This window comes from Tamandua tetradactyla, chromosome Y (assembly GCF_023851605.1).
Source record: "Tamandua tetradactyla isolate mTamTet1 chromosome Y, mTamTet1.pri, whole genome shotgun sequence".
NCBI classification, from domain to species: domain Eukaryota; kingdom Metazoa; phylum Chordata; class Mammalia; order Pilosa; family Myrmecophagidae; genus Tamandua; species Tamandua tetradactyla.
In genome coordinates this window covers 14,003,388-14,021,784 of record NC_135354.1, presented here as the reverse complement: position 1 = coordinate 14,021,784, position 18,397 = coordinate 14,003,388, and the positions used below count along the sequence as shown (strand labels likewise).

The 18,397-nt window shown below is 40.7% G+C and overlaps 1 protein-coding gene across 6 annotated transcripts in view; it reads right to left on the bottom strand.

Moving 5' to 3' along the window:
* The window catches only part of LOC143672596 (protein WWC3-like), a 310,051-nt gene that overhangs the window by 37,992 nt on the left and 253,662 nt on the right, over window positions 1–18,397 (bottom strand). The gene's annotated exons all lie outside the window — the stretch shown is intronic.

Genomic DNA, 18,397 nt, shown 5'->3' with positions numbered 1-18,397 from the left:
GTGCAGGGGATAATTGGGGCAAGCATCCATATGTGTGCAGGATTGGGGCTGTGTAGCACAGATGCACATGTGGGCATCTGCCAGGTGTTGAAGCAAGGCACTATTGCCAGAGGATGTGCACATGTGCAAGGTAGTGTGTTGGGGTGCAGGGATCAAGAGGTCAGTGAATGGATCTGTGGGAACCTGACAAGGAAGGTGTGATGGTTATCATGCATGGGTGTGTGAGCTGGTGCTTGGTGTGTGTGGATCAGTTGGCAGGGTCTTGATGTGCACCAGTCTGGAGTGCAGAATCCTACAGTGTGTGGGTCTTGGGTCGGGGTCCTGTGTGCATGATTCTAGAGGGTGTGGAGCCCTGGCATGCATGGGCCTGGGCTAAAAGCCCTGGTGTGCATGGTTCGGGGGGCAGAGCCCCGGTATGTGCATCTCATGGGGGGCTCTGGTGTGTGAGTGCGCAGAGCTCAGGGTCAGTGGGCTGGGGTTAGGTGTGGCCTGGGTGCACAAGTCAGCATTTTCCCAAAGCTGAGTGATTGGTGGGGTGTGCATGACCACATGCATGGACCTGGGAGGTCCTTACACTGATTTACACTTGTGCAGAGCTGAGGGAGCAGGGCAGTACTGCGTGACTGTATGAACTGGGGGCAGTTGTGTCCTAGGTATGAAAGTGAGTTCCAGCAGCCTGGATGCCCTGGAACCCTCCTGAAGATGGGTAGGGAGGAGGGGGAGTTGAGGGGCTGGGTGCAGGTATGTGAGTCTAGGGAGGGGTGGGGCAAGACTGTGCTCATGTAGGAGAGGTGGGTCAGGCTGGGGCAGTCATTTGCATGCATGTAGAGTAGGGTGTGAGGCAGGGGCATGCAGGGTGGGGTCTGGAAGGAGCACTTTGAGCACAGTAGGAGGGCAGTAGGAGGGACAGGGTTCATATGCATGGGATGTGGGAGGAGTCCCAGGTCGTGGAGCAGGAGCACTGTGCATCAGCAAAGCACATTCAAAGACTGTGACTTGGCTTTCTTCCTACTCCCTATCTCCTTGTCTGTGCACTCCTGAAGTCTCTGGGCCTCCATTTGGATAGGGGTACACTAGGCTGTTTGCATTAGTTGGACAGTGTCTGGTTCTCTGCATCTAAATTCTTCAGCTTTTGCAACTAGGTTCCCCTTGTGGTGTAGAAGACCCTCCCAGGTCACTTTCACCATGGAATTACCATCACAGTCACCCTTCATCCCTTCTCTAGCTGGTTGTGGAACAGGGGTGAACTTCACCTAACCTATTCCATCATCTTCCTGGTACTCTGTCTCAGATATTTCTTCAAAAGAAAAAAGAAAAAAATGCCAACCCTTTTTATTGTAAAATATAATGTATATTCAAAACAAAGACTGAAAAAGCCATAATTTTCAACGCATACTGCAGTAAATAGTTACCAAAAAAGTTCCATGGTCTGTCATGGGCTACCATTTCATCATCGCAAATTTTTCCTTCTAACTCTTCCTAGACATCGGAGGTTAGAAGGGATATTAATGTGGTGATTCAGCAGCCATACTGCCTTGTTAAATCCCATTTTCTCTGTTCTAACTCCTTTCTCCCCTGATCATTCTCCCAATCTATAGGGATCTTTGGGCAGTGCCTGTTCTGACTTCTTCATGTTGACAAGGTGTGCCCACACTAAAGGATATGGCAAAGAAAATAATTGACAATCTTGGAGAGACTGGTCTATCTGAGCTTCAGGATCTATCTGATCTATGAATTTTACAGGAATTATAAGTTGCAGAAAGGAAAACCTAGTGTTTGATGGTTAATAATTCATTTCAAGCCCTATGTGTTCTTTTTTTTGTGGTTGCTGAGATATTTCTGCACAAGTAAAGTCCATCCAAAGTACAAATTCTGTGGCTCACAATATCATCACATAGCTGTGTACCTTATCACCATGATCAGTTTCAGAGCATTTGCATCAGTCCAGAAAAAGAAATGAAAAAAAGAAAAAACTCATGACACCCATACTCAATATCCATCCCTCTCCTTGACCACCAGCATTTCATTTGCTCCATTTTTTTTTACTTTCTCCTCCACTATTTATTCATTTACTGTTCTTGATTTTTTACTATCTGTCCATATCCTGGATAAAAGGAACACCAGCACAAAGTTTTCACGATCACATGGTCACATTGTAAAAGCTATATAGTTTCACAACTCTCTTCAAATCACGGCTATTGGAATACAGTTGAACAGTTTCAGGTACTTCCCTCCAGTCACTTCATTACACCATAAACTAGAAAGGGATATCTATGTAATGCATAAGAATAACCTCCTGGCTCTGCTTGCAATCTCTCAACTACTGAAACTTTATTTTGTCTCACTTATCTCTTCTCCTTTTGGTCGATACAGCTTTCTCAATCCCTTGATTCTGGGTCCTGGTGAATCCTGGGAATTCTGTCCCATGTCCCCACTGCTTGTGAGAATATCACAATTCCCCAGATGAGAGAGTTTAAATATATTCCTCCTTTCTTCCCAGCCCCTCAAGGGGACTTTTCAAATACTTTTTTTTTTTTTTTTTTTTTTTTTTTTTTTAAAGGAAAGACAGAGAAAAGGAAGGAAGGATAGAAGGAAGGAAGGAAGGAAGAAAGGGAAACATTTTTAAACATTTTCTTGTTTTATTGTATTCTGTTTCTCCGTTTTTTGTTACATGGGCTGGGGCCGGGAATCGAACCGAGGTCCTCCGGCATAGCAGGCAAGCACTTTGCCCGCTGAGCCACCGCGGCCCGCCCTCAAATACTTTTTTTATTCTCTGCCCAAATTACTCTGGGATTTATTGTGGCATCACCCTAACCTGGACATATCATCAAGATCTCACACCTTATTCAAGAGTACATGCAATTATGGTCAAATAAATTGACCATCAAGTTAATTAGATAACGCTCTACCCAAAGTATATATTTAGCACCAAATAAACACCTCTTCCTTTGGTGTCACATGGAAGTTAACATTTTAAAGCATGATCCATATCATCCTTTATTTTGATTTCTGATTTACCTTAGTCCTATCCAGATTGGCCTCATTCACATCTCTAGTCAAAGATTGATCACTTTTTCAAACTTTTGAACAGTTGCTGTATGGGTACTGCTGACTTCATAGTTTCAGAGCTATAATTCTGAATCACAGATGTCACATAAATCTGAAGTGTGACATTTGAAGTTTCAGGGAAAGCTCAGCTACAGCACCTCAGTATCACAGAATTTAGAAATAACAGTTACGACCCCTGAATTTATATGACTGCTGTAAGTGCTTACAGTCTTACAACCTGTACAATAGACCTCAACTTAATAACATATGCTCTCAATTTCAATTCTCTGAGTTTGAATATTATAGCTAGTCCTTATGAGTGAGGCATGATATTTGTCTTTTTGTTTCTGACATTTCATTCAACATAAAGTCCTTGAAGTTGATTCACCTAGTTGCACGCCTCATAACATCATTCCTCCTTGCAGCCACTCAGTAATTCATATGTAAACACCACAGTTCCCCCATCCATTCCTCATTTGTTATACCCTTAGGTTACCTCCATCCATTGTGAATCATGAACACTGCCACCATGAACAACAGTGTGCAAATGTCCATTTGTGTTTATATGGACATTTAAGCACAATATACTGAGCAATGGGCTTTCAGGATTGTCTGGCAATGCCACACCTAACCTCCTGTGTAACTACCAAACTGTCCTCCAAGTGGTTACACTTCTCAGTAATGAGTTAGTAGGTACGGAAGTGAAATGAGTAAGTAGGTACATCACTTTCTCCACATTTTCTCTAGCACTTGTTTCTCTCTCTGTTCATTTTGAACAATATTATTTGCACATCATACTGTCCAACCTAATTAAAAGGCACTGGTTCCTGGTATAATCTAATAGCCATGCCTTTGTGAACACATACTGTGAACACACAATATGGAGACAATTCCTCTTCTTCTGAAAAGAATCCATGCCCTTCTCCCATATCCCCCTTCTTGATGTTTAGTTTTGGCATAATGCCTTTTTTACATCCAGTGGGGGCATATTACAGTTACTGATGACTTTCTATGCCTGCACTTCTTCATATATGCCATCTCATTTTCAATCCTTGAAATGCTGATATTCATTTGTTCTCCCCCATGCAAAAACTATTTTATGTACATTTTATCACCATCATTGTTCACTCTAGGCATTTCTGAATTATACCATCTCATTCACTATCAACTCTATCTTTCTTTTTTCTCATATGAGCCCTGAACCCTTCTCCCTTAACCATACTCACATTCAGGTTCATTCTGTGTACTTATATTATCATGTAACAATCAGGGAGTATCATGCTACCCATTTCTGAATGTTTGCACTCAGTCCTATTGTACAATCTGTATTCCTTCAAAACCTGTTTCTATCTACTCTGTTTCTATCTCCTGATAACATGTGATCTTAACTTCAACTCTCAAAGTTTGTGCATTATGCTATTTCATTTTGGTGCGACCGTACACTATTTGCCCTTTTGTTTTTGGCTAATTTTACTCAGCATAATATCCTCAAGATTCATATACATTGATACAGACTTCATGACTTTATTCTGTCTTATGGCTGCATAATATTTCATTGTACATTTATACCACTGCTTCTGTAGCCATTCATCTGTTGAGGATATTTGAGCTGTTTCCATCTCTGGCAATCTTGAATAATGCTGGTATAAACATCAGTGTGATAATGTCTACTTTGTTCTTGCCTTCAGTAATAGGATTGCCAGATCGTGTTGTAATTCTATGCTTAGCTTCTTGTGGAGCCACCAAACTTTCTTCCAGAACAGTTGCAGCATTTTATATTCCCACCAGCAATGGTTCAGTATGCCTCTTTCTCCACATCCTCTCGAGATATGTGGATTTCTTTTCAATAATGGCCATGCTAGTGTGTGTGAGATGATATGTCATTTTGGTTTTGATTTCAACTTCCCTAACAGCCAGTGAAGTTGAGCATTTTTCCATGTGCCTTAAGCCATTTGTGTTTCATCTTCTGAAAATGTCTGTTCTTGACTTTTGCTTGTTTTTTTTTTTAATGGTTTGTCTTTTTGTTGCTAGGTATAGAATCTCTTTATATAACCTGGATATTAAACCCACATGTATGTGGTTTACTAATATTGTTTCCCATTGAATAGGCCACTTTTTGCTTCCCTAACAATATACTTTGTCAAGAGATCCCATTTATTTAATTTTCAGGAGATCCCATTTATCTATTTCTTTTTTCATTGCTCATGCTTTGGCTTAAAGTCTAGGAAACCATCCCATTTCATAAGATGTTTAAGATACTTCCCTACATTTTCTTCTAAAAGTTTATGGTGTTAACACCAATGTTAAGTCTTTGATCCACTCTGAGTTCATTTTTATATAGTTTGTGAGACATGGATCCTCTTTCATTCTTTTGCATCTGGATATTCAGCTCTCCAAACACCAGTTATTGAAGAGGCTGCTCTGTCCTAGTTGGGGTTGGCTTGACTGCCTTATTAAAGGTCAATTGTCCCTAGATGAGAGGGTCAGTTTCTGAACACTCAATTCAATTCTGTTTGTTCTGATATCTATTTTTATGCCACTACCGTGCTATTTTGACCGCTGGAGCTTTGTAATGTGCTTTATAGTCAAATTGTGTGTGACCTCCTACTACCTTTTTCTTTCTCAAGATATTTATAGCTGTTCAGGGCATGCTGCCCTTCCAAATAAATTTGCTTATTAGCTTTTCGAATGCTCCTAAGTAAGTTTTTGGGATGTAATTGTTATTGGATTGAGTGTGTAAATCAATTTGGATAGAATTGACATCTTAACCATATCTAGTCTTCCAATCCATGAATATGGAATGCCCTTCCATTTATTTAGGTCTTCCTTGGTTTCTTTTAGCAATTTCTCATAATTTTCTGTGTATAGGTATTTTGTAGGCTTAGAATTATTCCTAAATATCTGATTCTTTTGGTTGATATTGTAAATAGATTTTTTTCTTTATTCCCTCCCCAAATTATTCATTCCTAGTGTTTAGAAACACTACTGATTTTTGGATGTTGGTTTGCATGCTGCCACTTTCCTATACTTGTTTGTTAGCTCTAGTAGCTTTGCTGTAGTTTTTTCAGGATTTTTGACATACAGTATCATATCATCTGCAAACACAGAGTTTTACTTTTTCCTTCCAATTTGGATGCCCTTTTTTTCCTTTTTTTTTTTTTTGTCTAGTTTTCTGGCAAGCTTTTTCTGCAGAATGATGAATAACAATGCTGAAAGTGAAGATCCTTGTCTTACTCCTGACCTTAGAGGAAAAGCTTTCAGTCTTTCCCCATTGGGAATGATGATAGCTGTGGGTTTTTCAAATATTTCCCTTATCATGTTGAGGAAGTTTTCCTCTATTCTTCACTTTAGCAATGTTTTCATCAAGAAAGCAGGTTGAAATTTATCAAATGCCTTTTGGTATTAGTCAAAATGATCCTATGTTTTTCCCGTTTTAACTTATGATATGGTGTATTACATTAATTTTCTTGTGTTGAATGAATCTTGCATACCTGAAATAAATCCCACTTGGCCATGTTGTACAATTCTTTTAATGTGCTGCTGGATTCGATTTGTGAACGTTTTGTTGAAGATTTCATTTTAGTGAATCTATATTCGTTAAAGAGATTGGTCTGTAGTTTTCTTTCCTTTTAACATATTTGTCTGGCTTTGATATTAGGGGAATTTTGGCTTCATAGAATGAGTTAGGTAGCTTTTCCTCCTCATCAGATTTTTTGAAGAGTTTAAGCAGATTGGTACTAATTATTTCTTGAATGCATGGTAGAATTTACATGTGAAGCCATCTTCTGGACTTTTATTTTGGGGGAGCTTCTTGATGACTGATTTAGTTTTTTTCTTGTGCTTAGTTTGTGGAGGTAATTCTTCCTAGGTCAATTCTGTTTGTTCATGCCTTTCTAGGAACTTGTCCATTTTCATCTACATTACCTATTTATTAGCATATAGTTGCTTACAGTATCCACTCAGTATCTCCTTTGTTTCTGCAGGGTCAGCAGTTGTGTCCTATCTTCCATTTCTAATTTTATTTATTTGCATCCTCTCTCCCTCTGTCTCTCTCTCTGTCTCTGATTCTCTGTCTCTCCCTCTCTCGCTTTGCCAGCCTAGCTAAAGGTCTTTAGATTTTATCGATTCTCTCAAAGAACCAACTTTTTGCATTGTTGATTTACTTTTTTGTTTAAATTTCTTATTTTCATTTATTTCTAATCTTTGTTATTTCTTTCCTTTCTGTTTGCTTTGGAGTTAATTTGTTGTTTTTTTCTCTAGTTCATCCAGGTGAACAGTTAATTCCTCATTGTTTGCTCTTTCTTCTTTTCTAATATAGGCATTTAAGGCAATGCATTTCCCTTTCAGCACCACCTTTGCTGCCTCTGATAAATTTTTATATGTCATGTTTTTATTTTATTTGCCTTGAAATACTTACTGATTTCTCTTGTAATTTCATCGTTGATCGACTGGTTGTTTAAGAGACTGCTGTTTAGCCTTCATATATTTGTAAATTTTCCGGCCCTCTGCCTGTATTGATTTCCAACTTCATTCCTTTATGACCCAATAAAGTGATTTGTGTAATTTCAATCTTTTTAAATTTGAGACTTGCTTTGTGACCCAGAATATGGTATCCTTGGCAATGAGCCATAAACACTGGAGAAAAATGTGTATCCTACTGTTGTGATGTGTAATGTTCTGTAAATGTTTTTAAGTCTAGTTCATTTATATATTATTCAAAACCTCTGTTTCCTTTCTGAACCCCTGTCTAGATATTCTATCCATTGATGAGAGTGGTTGTCATGGTCAGGTTCATGTGTCAACTTGGCCAAGTGGTGGTTGGGCAAGTGCTGGCTTGTCTGTTGCGATGAGGACATTTCATAGAATTAAATCATGATCATGTCAGCTGCATCCACAGCTGATTCCATTTGTAATCAGCCAAAGTGGCGTGTCTTCTGCAATGAGTAATGCTTAATCTAATCACTGAAATCCTTATAAGGAGGATTCAGAAGAGACTGGCTCTTCCTGTTTCGTCTGATGAGCCCCTCCTGTGGAGTTCGTCCAGGCCCTCCATCAGAATCATAGATGTCACAGCCTACTCTGCAGATTTTGGACTCTGCATTCCCGCGGTCACATGAGACACTTTTATAAATTTTATATTTGCGAGTGTTCCCTGTTGATTCTCTTTCTCTAGAGAACCCTAACTAACACATCTTGGTACCAGGAGTGGCATTTAAGAAACAGAATCTTAAAAATGGGTTTTTATGAATGGTTTTCTACTCTGAGTGGACTCAAAGACACTAAGGACTCTGATTCCCATAATCAGAATGACACTCCCAATCCATGGAGTGAGTTGGTAAAAGAGATAGTCAAAATATCACCATTCAATTCTCCTAATGCTTTGCTTGTAAGAAGCCAGACTCTGGGGGATAATGTTTTTGACACCTTTGCCAAGTTTTGTAGAAATAAGAGTTATAGAGATGTTAGTTATTTGTTCTTAGATACACTGGCTACATTAAGGGGTGAAAGGAATGGGCTTAAGCCTTTAAATGAGAAGCTTAAGTACTGTCTGACAGACGTAGATCTTTCTATGAGTATTCTGAATGAAAATCTTATTTCCTATAGCTGTAGACTTGGGATCTCTGAAAATCAGATTCAGAATCTTGTTGTTAGGGTAGCAACTTCGTAACATAAACTGAAATCTCAATCTTGCATGGTGTCTGCTGTTAAAGTGAGGTTATTGATTGGAAAGGAGTGGGACCCTGAAAAATGGGATGGTGACATATGAATTGATAATGATGTTGGGGGTGAAGTTGAAAACATAGATCATGCTGAGTCTTCTCTAGATAACCTTGTAATAGTTTGTCCTGAAGACATAACTGCCCCACCTCCAGCCTGCCTTTAGGAATTGGCCACACATCCTCCTCCTGAAAGGATTATACCTAGAGTGATTCATCCTGTTTCACCAGATGAAACTGCAAAAGAAGGCCCTGAAGCAAATGGCTTGGAAGATATTTCTAATTCTTTTCATGACCTACCCCCACCACCCATCATTTCTTCCAGTCTATAACTAGACTAAAGCCCCAACAAGCCCCTAAAGGTGAGGTACAAAGTATCACACGTGAGGAGGCAGTTTATACTGCAAAAGAAATGTGTGAGTTTTCCAATTAATATAGACAGAAATCAGGTGAACATGGGTGGTAATGGATTTTAAGGGTGTGGGATAATGGTGGGAGAAATATAAGGCTGGATCAGGTTGAATTTATTAATATGGGCCCACTAAGCAGAGATTCTGCGTTCAATGTAATAGCTCAAGCAGTTAGAAAAGGTTTTAACAGTTTGTTTGGATGGTTGGTTGAAACATGGATCAAAGGTGGCTGATGTTACCTGAGGTTGAAATGCCAGAACTGCCCTGGTATAATGTAGATGAGGGGATCCAGAGGAATAGAGAGATTGGAATCTTACAGTGAATTTATCATGCAAAGCCTGCTGCTACACTTCAGAAATGTCCAGAGGATGCACTTTTATCAGAACAGCAAGAAACAAATTTGTGAGACTAGCACCATCATCCCTAAACAGCTTGGTGGTTGCACTTCTCTGTAAGTCGGATATTACTGTAGGAACTGCTGTTACTGAGCTGGAATCCTTAAACACAATGGGGATGACAGGATCCCAAGTTGGCAGAATCCAGGTGGCAGCACTTAATCTACCAAAGGCAGGGTAGACTTGGCTATTATAATTGACTGCAAACTCAAAGCAGGCATCAAAATCATATCACACAGGACTTCCAGGTCAAGATGGTGGCTTAACAATGTGAGCATTTTAGTTTGACCTCCAGAACAACTACTAAATAACCAGAAACAGTACAGAACAGCTCCTGGGGCCATGTCAGTGAATGGACACACAGCATACTCCAGTCTGGACCAGCTGTGAGCACCCCCCAGAACCGTGAGTTCCCAAAGCTGCAGTGGCCAGTGCCCCTCCCCCACAAGCCACTTCCCAGAGGGGAAAGAAAAGGACTTTACAAGCATCAGGGACTGGGCACAATCAAATTCCAATTGTGGAAATAATTTAAAAATTCTGACTACTAAAAATATGCCCCCAGCTTAGGTGAATCTGATCAAAGTGGAGGTTGCTCATTTTTGCCCCAGTGCCAAGGGGGCAGGACTGACAGAAAAAGGGGGAAAAAAAGAAGGAAACAAAGGTTTTGGTGGCTGCATATCTACAGAGGCTTGACTGCCTTTGGATACAGTGGCAGGACTTTTCAGGCTGCAGCTGCACCAGGCATAGGCAGAAGTGAGTTCTCTTGGGAGTTTATCTGGAGCCTGTGCAATCCCCAGGGGAGAGGTGAAGCCCCACCCAGGTAGAATCCCTCCATCAAGGAATTCAGACACCAGGGCTTGGTAATTTGAAGCCATTAAAACCAGCCTACAAACCCTCCTCTGTCTCCACCCCACCCCCCCACCCCCAGCTGGTAGAGTCTGCCAAAGTTGAGTACCACATCATCTTATGCTGGTGGGACCTGCAGTCAGACAAGCAGCACATACTTGGCAGGATAAGAAAAACAGAGTCCAGAGACTTCACAGGAAAGCCTTTCAATCTGTTGGGTCTCACCCTCTAGGAAATCTGACACAGGTGACTCTTTCCTCCTGATAGGAGGCCAGTCTGGTCTGGGGAAATCTGGCTGGGGTCTATAATATGTAAGCAGACCCTCCTAAGTGTGTGTGGGAAAGGCACCAAACAAGCAGGGCAAGAAACAAGAAAACAAGAACTGAAAAATTCTCCTCTGTCAAACAAAACTTGAGCTAAAGGTCCAGATAAAGCTGAACGGAATGTCAAAGAACAGATAGACAACAAATTCATCCAGCAAGAAAACCCTAGGTAAAAGAAGTGAAAGCAATCTCCAGAATAAACTAATTAAGGTAATTAAATGCCTAGATGCCAGCAAAAAATAACAAATCACACTAGGAAAATTGAAGATATGGCCCAGACAAAGAAGCAAACCAACAATTCAAATGACATACAGGAGCTGAAACAATTAATTCAGAATGTACGAACAGACATGGAAAACCTCATCAAACACCAAATCAATGAATTGAGGGAGGGTATAAATAAGGCAAGGAAAGAACAAAAAGAAGAAACTGAAAGTCTGAGAAAACAAATCACAGAACTTATGGGAATGAAAGACGCAGTAGAAGAGATGAAAAAAACAATGGAAACCTACAATGGTAGATTTCGAGAGTCAGAACATAGGATTTCTGAACTGGAGGATGGAACATCTGAAATCTGACAAAAAACAAACTTTAGGGAAAAAATAGAAAAATATGAGCAGGTACTCAGGGAATTGAAAGACAATATGAAGCACATGAATATACATGTTGTGGGTGTCCCAGAAAGAGAACAGAAGGGAAAAGGAGGAGAAAAACTAATAGAGGAAATTATCACAGAAAATTTCCCATCTCTTATGAAAGACTTAAAATTACAGATCCAAGAAGTGCAGCATACTCCAAAGAGAATAGATCTAAATAGACATACTCCAGGACATTTAATAATCAGAATGTCAGAGGTCAAAGAGAAAGAGAGGATCTTGAAAGCAGCAAGAGAAAAGCAATCCATCACATACAAGGGAAGCCCAATAAGACTATGTGCAGATCTCTCAGCAGAAACCATGGAGGCAAGAAGAGAGTGGGATAATATATTTAAATTATTAAAAGAGAAAAACTGCCAACCAAGAATTCTATATGCAGCAAAGTTGTCCTTCAAAAATGAGGGAGAAATTAAAACATTTTCAGACAAAAAATCACTGAGAGAATTTGTGACCAAGAGACCAGCTCTGCAAGAAATACTAAAGGGAGCACTAGAGACAGATACGAAGACAGAAGAGAGAGGTGTGGAGAAGAGTGTAGAAAGGAAGACTATGAGTAAACGTAAAAAGAAGGAAATTTAGATATGACATATAAAACCCAGAAGGCAAAATAGTAGAAGAAAGTACTACCCATGCAGTAATAATACTGAATGTTAATGGATTAACTCTCCAATCAAAAGACATAGTCTGGCAGAATGGATTAAAAAACAGGACCCATCTATATGCTGTCTCTACTCAAAGGAAACGAGGCCAAGGACACAAATGGACATTTACACACCAATGTTTATAGCAGCATTATTAACAATTACCAAGAGATGGAAACAGCCAAAATGTCCATCAACAGACAGTTGGCTAAACAAACTGTGACATTTAAATAACATGGAATATTATGCAGCTGTAAGACAGAATAAAGTTATGAAGTATATAACAACATGAATGGATCTTAAGGACATTATGCTGAGTGTGATTAGCCAGAAACAAAAGGACAAATACTGTATGGTCTCAATGATATGAACTGACATTAGTGAATAAACTTGGAATATTAACTTGGTAACAGAGCCCATCAGGAGATAGAAGTAGGGTAAGATATTGGGTAATTGAAACTGAAGGGATACAGATTGTGCAACAGGACTGAATATAAAAACTCAAAACTGGACATCACAATATTACCTAACTGTAATACTAACTGTTATGTTAAAACACTGAACGAAGCTGCATATGAGAATGATAGAGAGAGGAGGGCTGGGGCATAAATGAAATCACAAAGAAAGATAGACAATAAAGATTGAGATGGTGTAATCTAGGAATGCCTGGAGTGTATAGGGATAGTGACTAAATGTACAAATTTAAAAAACGTTTTTGCATGAGGGAGAACAAAAGAATGTCATTACTGCAGTGTTCTGAAAATAGATGGTAATTAATAGTTTAAAATTTCAACTAATGTGTGAGACTAAAGCGAAAAGTGTTTATTTGGTACAAATCTATACTTTGACTAGTGCATCTCCTAATATAGTTTATGTAGATAGTTGATTGAACACCTTAAGAACATGGAACTTTGTATAGGACATGAGATTTTGTTGGTTTGTCTAGGTGATGCCCTGATGAATACCAATGTGATTTGATCAGTGAGTGGAAAAGTATTTGCAAAGTCCCCTTTGGGGAATGGTGAGAACAGGGGAAAACTCAACTTCCCCAAGTTGAATTCTTGATATTCTCATAAGCAGTGTGGACAACCAAAGCTATAGTCTGAGCCACCAGTCTTGGGGTTTGTTCATAAGAAACTTAACCCCACAGGGGATAGGTCAAGCCTACTTAAAATTAAGCCTAAGGGTCATCCCCAAGAGAACCTCTTTTGTTGCTCAGATGTGGCCTCTCTCTCCAGCCAACACAGCAAGCAAACTCACCAACCTCCCCCTGTCTACATGGGACATGACTACCAGGGGTGTGGATCTTCCTGACAGTGTGGGACAGAAATCCCAGAATGAGCTGAGATTCAGTATCAAGGGATTGAGAAAAACTCTAGAATGAGCTGAGACCCAGCATCAAGGGATTGAGAAAACCTTCTTGACCAAAAGGGGGAAGAGTGAAATGAGACAAAGTGTCAATGGCTGAGAGATTCCAAACAGAGTTGAGAGATTATCCTGGAGGTTATTCTTATGCATTAAGTAGATATCACCTTGTTGTCCAAGATGTAATGGAGAGGATGGAGGGAACTTCCTGAAAATGTAGCGCTGTGTTCCAGTAGCAATGTTTCTTGATGATGATTGTATAATGACATAGCTTTCACAATGTGACTGTGTGATTGTGAAAACCTTGTGTCTGATGCTCCTTTTATCTACCTTGTCAACAGATGAGAGGAACATGTGGAATAAAAATGAATAATAGGGGGAGCAAATGTTAAAATAGATTTAGTTTGAAATGCTAGTGATCAATGAAAGGGATCAGTAAGGGGTGCGTCATGTAAACATTTTTTTTCCTGTTTGTTATATTTTTCTGTTGTATTTTTATTTCTTTTTCTGAATTGAGGCTAATGTTCTGGGAAATGATCTTGATGATGAATATGCAACTATGTGGTGATATTGTGAACTGCTGAGTGTATGTGTTGGGAATGTTTGTGTTTCTTGTAATTTTTTTTAATCACTAAAAAATTTTTTAAAAGATTCAGGTAGGAAAATAATTTAATTCAAATTGAAAACAGAAATCAATTGGGGAAAAAATCATATGACATGCAGAGATTTGTGGCATTGGCTAGTAAATCATGTGGTGCCTAGAAATACAATAGAAGGGCAGTCTATGAAATTATTGTTTGAGCTGTATAAACAAAAGAGTTCTAGGTCAAGTGAACAGAAGTCTAACCTGAATTACAAAAGCACAGAGTCATGGCCCCATAATAAATTTACAGACTTGAAATAGTTTACAGACTCAGAGCCCCTTGAATGAAGGGGAGGCCAGGTCCCTTTGGGGGAGAACCCTGTTACACTGCCACAAATTTATACTGTTAATCTTCCTCCAAGTTTTCCCCAAGGAGATTGATGGCCTTTTACCAGGGTAACTGTGCACTGGGGAAAAGAAAAGATAATATATTTGGGGGATTATTAGACACTGGTTCAGAATTGACATTAATTCCAGGGGACCCAACGTGTCATTCTGGACCACCAGTCAGAGTGGGGGCTTATGGAAGCCAGGTGATCAATGGAGTTTTAGCTCAGGTCCATCTCACAGTGGGTCCAGTGTGCCCCCGGACCCATTCTGCAGTTATTTCCCCAGTTCTGGAATGTGTAATTGGTATTGACATACTGAGTACCTGGAAGAATCCCCACTTTTGCTCTATAACTTGGGCAGAGAGGACTATTTTGGTGGGAAGGGCCAAGTGGAAGCCACTAGAACCTCCCCTACTGAGCAAAATAGTAAATCAGAAGCAATACAGGATTCCTGGAGGGAGTGCAGAGATTACTGCCACTCTCAAGGACTTGAAGGATGCAAGTGTGTTGATTCCCACCACATCATCATTCAACTCTCCTATTTGGCCTGTGCAAAAAACAGATGGGTCTTGAGGATGACAGTGGATTATAGTAAACTCAACCAGGTGGTAATTCCAATTGCAGCTACTGTTCCAGATGTGGTGTCACTGCTTGAGGAAATCAATAGATTCCCTATTACTTGGTATGCAGCTGTTGATCTGGTAAATGCTTTTTTCTCAATAGCTATTAGTAAGGACCACCAGAAACAGTTTGCTTTTAGCTGGCAAGGTCAGCAATATACTTTCACTATCCTACATCAGGGGCATATAAAATCTCCAGCCCCACGTCATGATCTTGTCTGCAGGGTGCTTGATCATTTCTTCCTCCCATGAGGCATCACACTGGTCCATTCTATTGATGATATCATGTTGATTGGACCTAGTGTGCAAGAAGTAGCAACTAGTCTAGATTTACTGGTAAGGCATTTGCATGTCAGAGGATGGGAGATAAATCCAACAAAAATACAGGGGACTTCCACCTCAGTGAAATTTCTAGGTGTCCAGTGGAGTGGGGCATGTTGAGATATAACTTCTAAGGTGAAGGATAAGTTGCTGCATCTGGCCCCTCCTATGACCAAAAAAGAGGCACAACCCTTAGTTGGCCTTTTTGGGTTTGGGCAACAATATATTCCTCATTTGGGTGTGCTACTCCAGCCCATTTATTGAGTGATCAGTAAAGCTGCTAATTTTGAGTGGGAACCTGAACAAAAGGAGGCTCTGCAACAGGTTCGGGCTGTTGTACAAGCTGCTCTGCCACTCGAGCCGTATGATCCAGCAGATCAAATGGTTCTGGAAATGTCATTGGCAAATAGAGAGGCTATCTGGAGCCTTTGGCAGGCCTCTATAGGAGAATCACAACGCAGACCCTTAGGATTTTGGAGCAAAGCCTTACCATGTGCTGCAAATAAGTGCTGTCCTTTCGAGAAACAGCTTTTAGCCTGTTAGTGGGCCTTAGTAGAGATTGAATGCTTAACCATGGGCCACCAAGTTACCAAGAGACCTGAGTTGCCTCTCATGAACTGGATGTTATCTGACCCACCAGGCCATAAAGTTGGGCTTGCACAGCAGCACTCTATTGTAAAATGGAAATGGTATATACAAGATAGAATGAGAGCAGGTCCTGATGGTACAAGTAAGTTACATGAAGATATGGCCCAAAAGCCCATGGTTTCCACTCCTGCCACATTCCCTTATCATTCCCAGACTGGAACTATGGCCTCTTGGGGAGTTCCTTACATTGAATTGACTGAGGAAAAGAAAACTCATGCCTGGTTTACAGATGGTTCAGCACGATATGCAGGTTCCACCCGAAAGTGGACAGCCTTACAACCCCTTTCTGGGGTGTCCTTGAAGGACAGTGGTGAGAGGAAATCCTCCCAGTGGGAAGAGCTTTGAGCAGTACACCTGGTTGTTCATTTTTCTTGGAAGGAAAACTGGCCAGAGGTGGATTTATATACTGGCTCATGGGCTGTTCCTAATAGTTTGACTGGATGGTCAGGGACTTGGAAAAACCATAATCAGAAAATTGGTGACAGAGAGGTCTGGGGAAGAATTATGTGGATAGACCTTTCTGAGTGGGCTAAAAACATGAAGATATTTGTGTGCCATGTGAATGTGCACCAGAGGGTGACTTCAGCAGAGGAAGATTTTAATAATCAAGTGGATAAGATGACGCGTTCTGTGGATACCACTCAGTCTCTTTCCCCAGCAACTCCTGTCATTGCCCAACGGGCTCATGAACAAAGTGGTCATGGTGGTAGGGATGGAGGTTATGCATGGGCTCAGCAACATGGACTTCCACTTACTAAGTCTGACTTGGCCACAGCCACTGCTGAGTGCCCCATCTGCCAGCAGCAGAGACCCAGACTCAGCCCCTGATATGACACCATTCCCTGAGATGACCAGCCAGCTACGTGGTGGCAGGTTGATTACATTGGACCACTCCCTTCATGGAAGGGGCAGAGATTTGTTCTAACTGGAATAGACACATACTCTGGATATGGGTTTGCTTTCCCTGCACACAATTCTTCTGCCAAAACTACCATCCATGGCAGAATGCCTTATCCATCATCAAGGTATTCCACATAGCATTGCTTCTGATCAAGGAACACCCTTCACAGCAAACAAAGTGCAGGAATGGGCACATGCACTTGGATTCCTCTGGTCATACCATGTTCCTGATCATCCATAAGCAGCTGGATTGATAGAATGGTGGAGTGGCCTTTTGAAAACTCAATTATGGTGACAATACCTTGAAAAGCTGGGGTAATGTTTCCAGGAAGCTGTATGTGCTCTGAATCAGCATTTGCTGTATGGTGCTGTTTTCTCCCATAGCCAGGTTCAATGGGTCCAGGAACCAAAGGGTGGAAATGGGAGTGGCACCACTCACTATTACCCTTAGTGATCCACTAAGAAAATTTTTCTTCCTGTCCCTGAGACCCTGATCTCTGCTGGTCTACAGGTTTTAGTTCCAAAAATGGGAGTGCTTCCTCCAGGAGAAACAACAAAGTTTCCACTGAACTGGAAGTTAAGACTGCCACCTGGTCACTTTGGGCTACCTGTGCCACTGGATCAACAAGCTTTTCTCGTTTGCTAGCTGCTGGAATGCAATATACCAAAAACAGAACGGCTTTTAACAAGGGGAATTTAATGAGTTGCTAGTTTACAGTTCTAAGGCCAAGAAAATGTCCCAGTTAAAACAAGTCTATAGAAATGTCCAATCAAAGGCATCCAGGGAAAGATACCTTGGTTCAAGAAGGCCGATGAAGTTCAGGGTTTCTCTCTGAAGTGAGAAGGCACATGACGGTCACAGTCAGGGCTTCTCTCTTGGCTGGAAGGGCACATGGCAAATATGGCAGCATCTGCTAGCTTCCTCTCCTGGCTTCCTATTTCATGAAGCTCCCCGGGAGGCATTTTCCTTCATCTCCAAAGGTCACTGACTGGTGGACTCTCTGCTTCATAGTGCTGCAACATTCTCTGCTCTGAGTCTCTTTCTCCAAAATGTTTCCTCTTTTATAGGACTCCAGTAAACCAATCAAAACCCACTCAAATGGGTGGAGACATGTCATCCCCTAATCCATTTTAACAACCATTCTTGACTAAATCACATCAACCAGGGAGGTGATCTCATTAGTTTCAAATATACAGTACTGAATAAGGATTATTCTGCCTTTAAAAAATGAGATTTATATCAAAACATGGCTTTTCTTAGGGGGCATACTGCCTTTCAAAGCAGCACACAAGCCAAGAAGGGGATTACATTATTGTCTGGAGTAATTGACCCTGACTATCAGGAGGAAGTAGGACTGCAACTACACAATGGAGGTAAAGAAGAGTTTTCTTGGAATATAGAAGATCCCCTAGGGCGTCGTTTAGTACTACTATGCCCTGTGATTAAAATCAATGGAAAACTGCAACAACGTGATCCAGGCAGGACTATCAATGATACTTAAACATCAAGAAGTAAGGTTTGGGTCACCCCACCA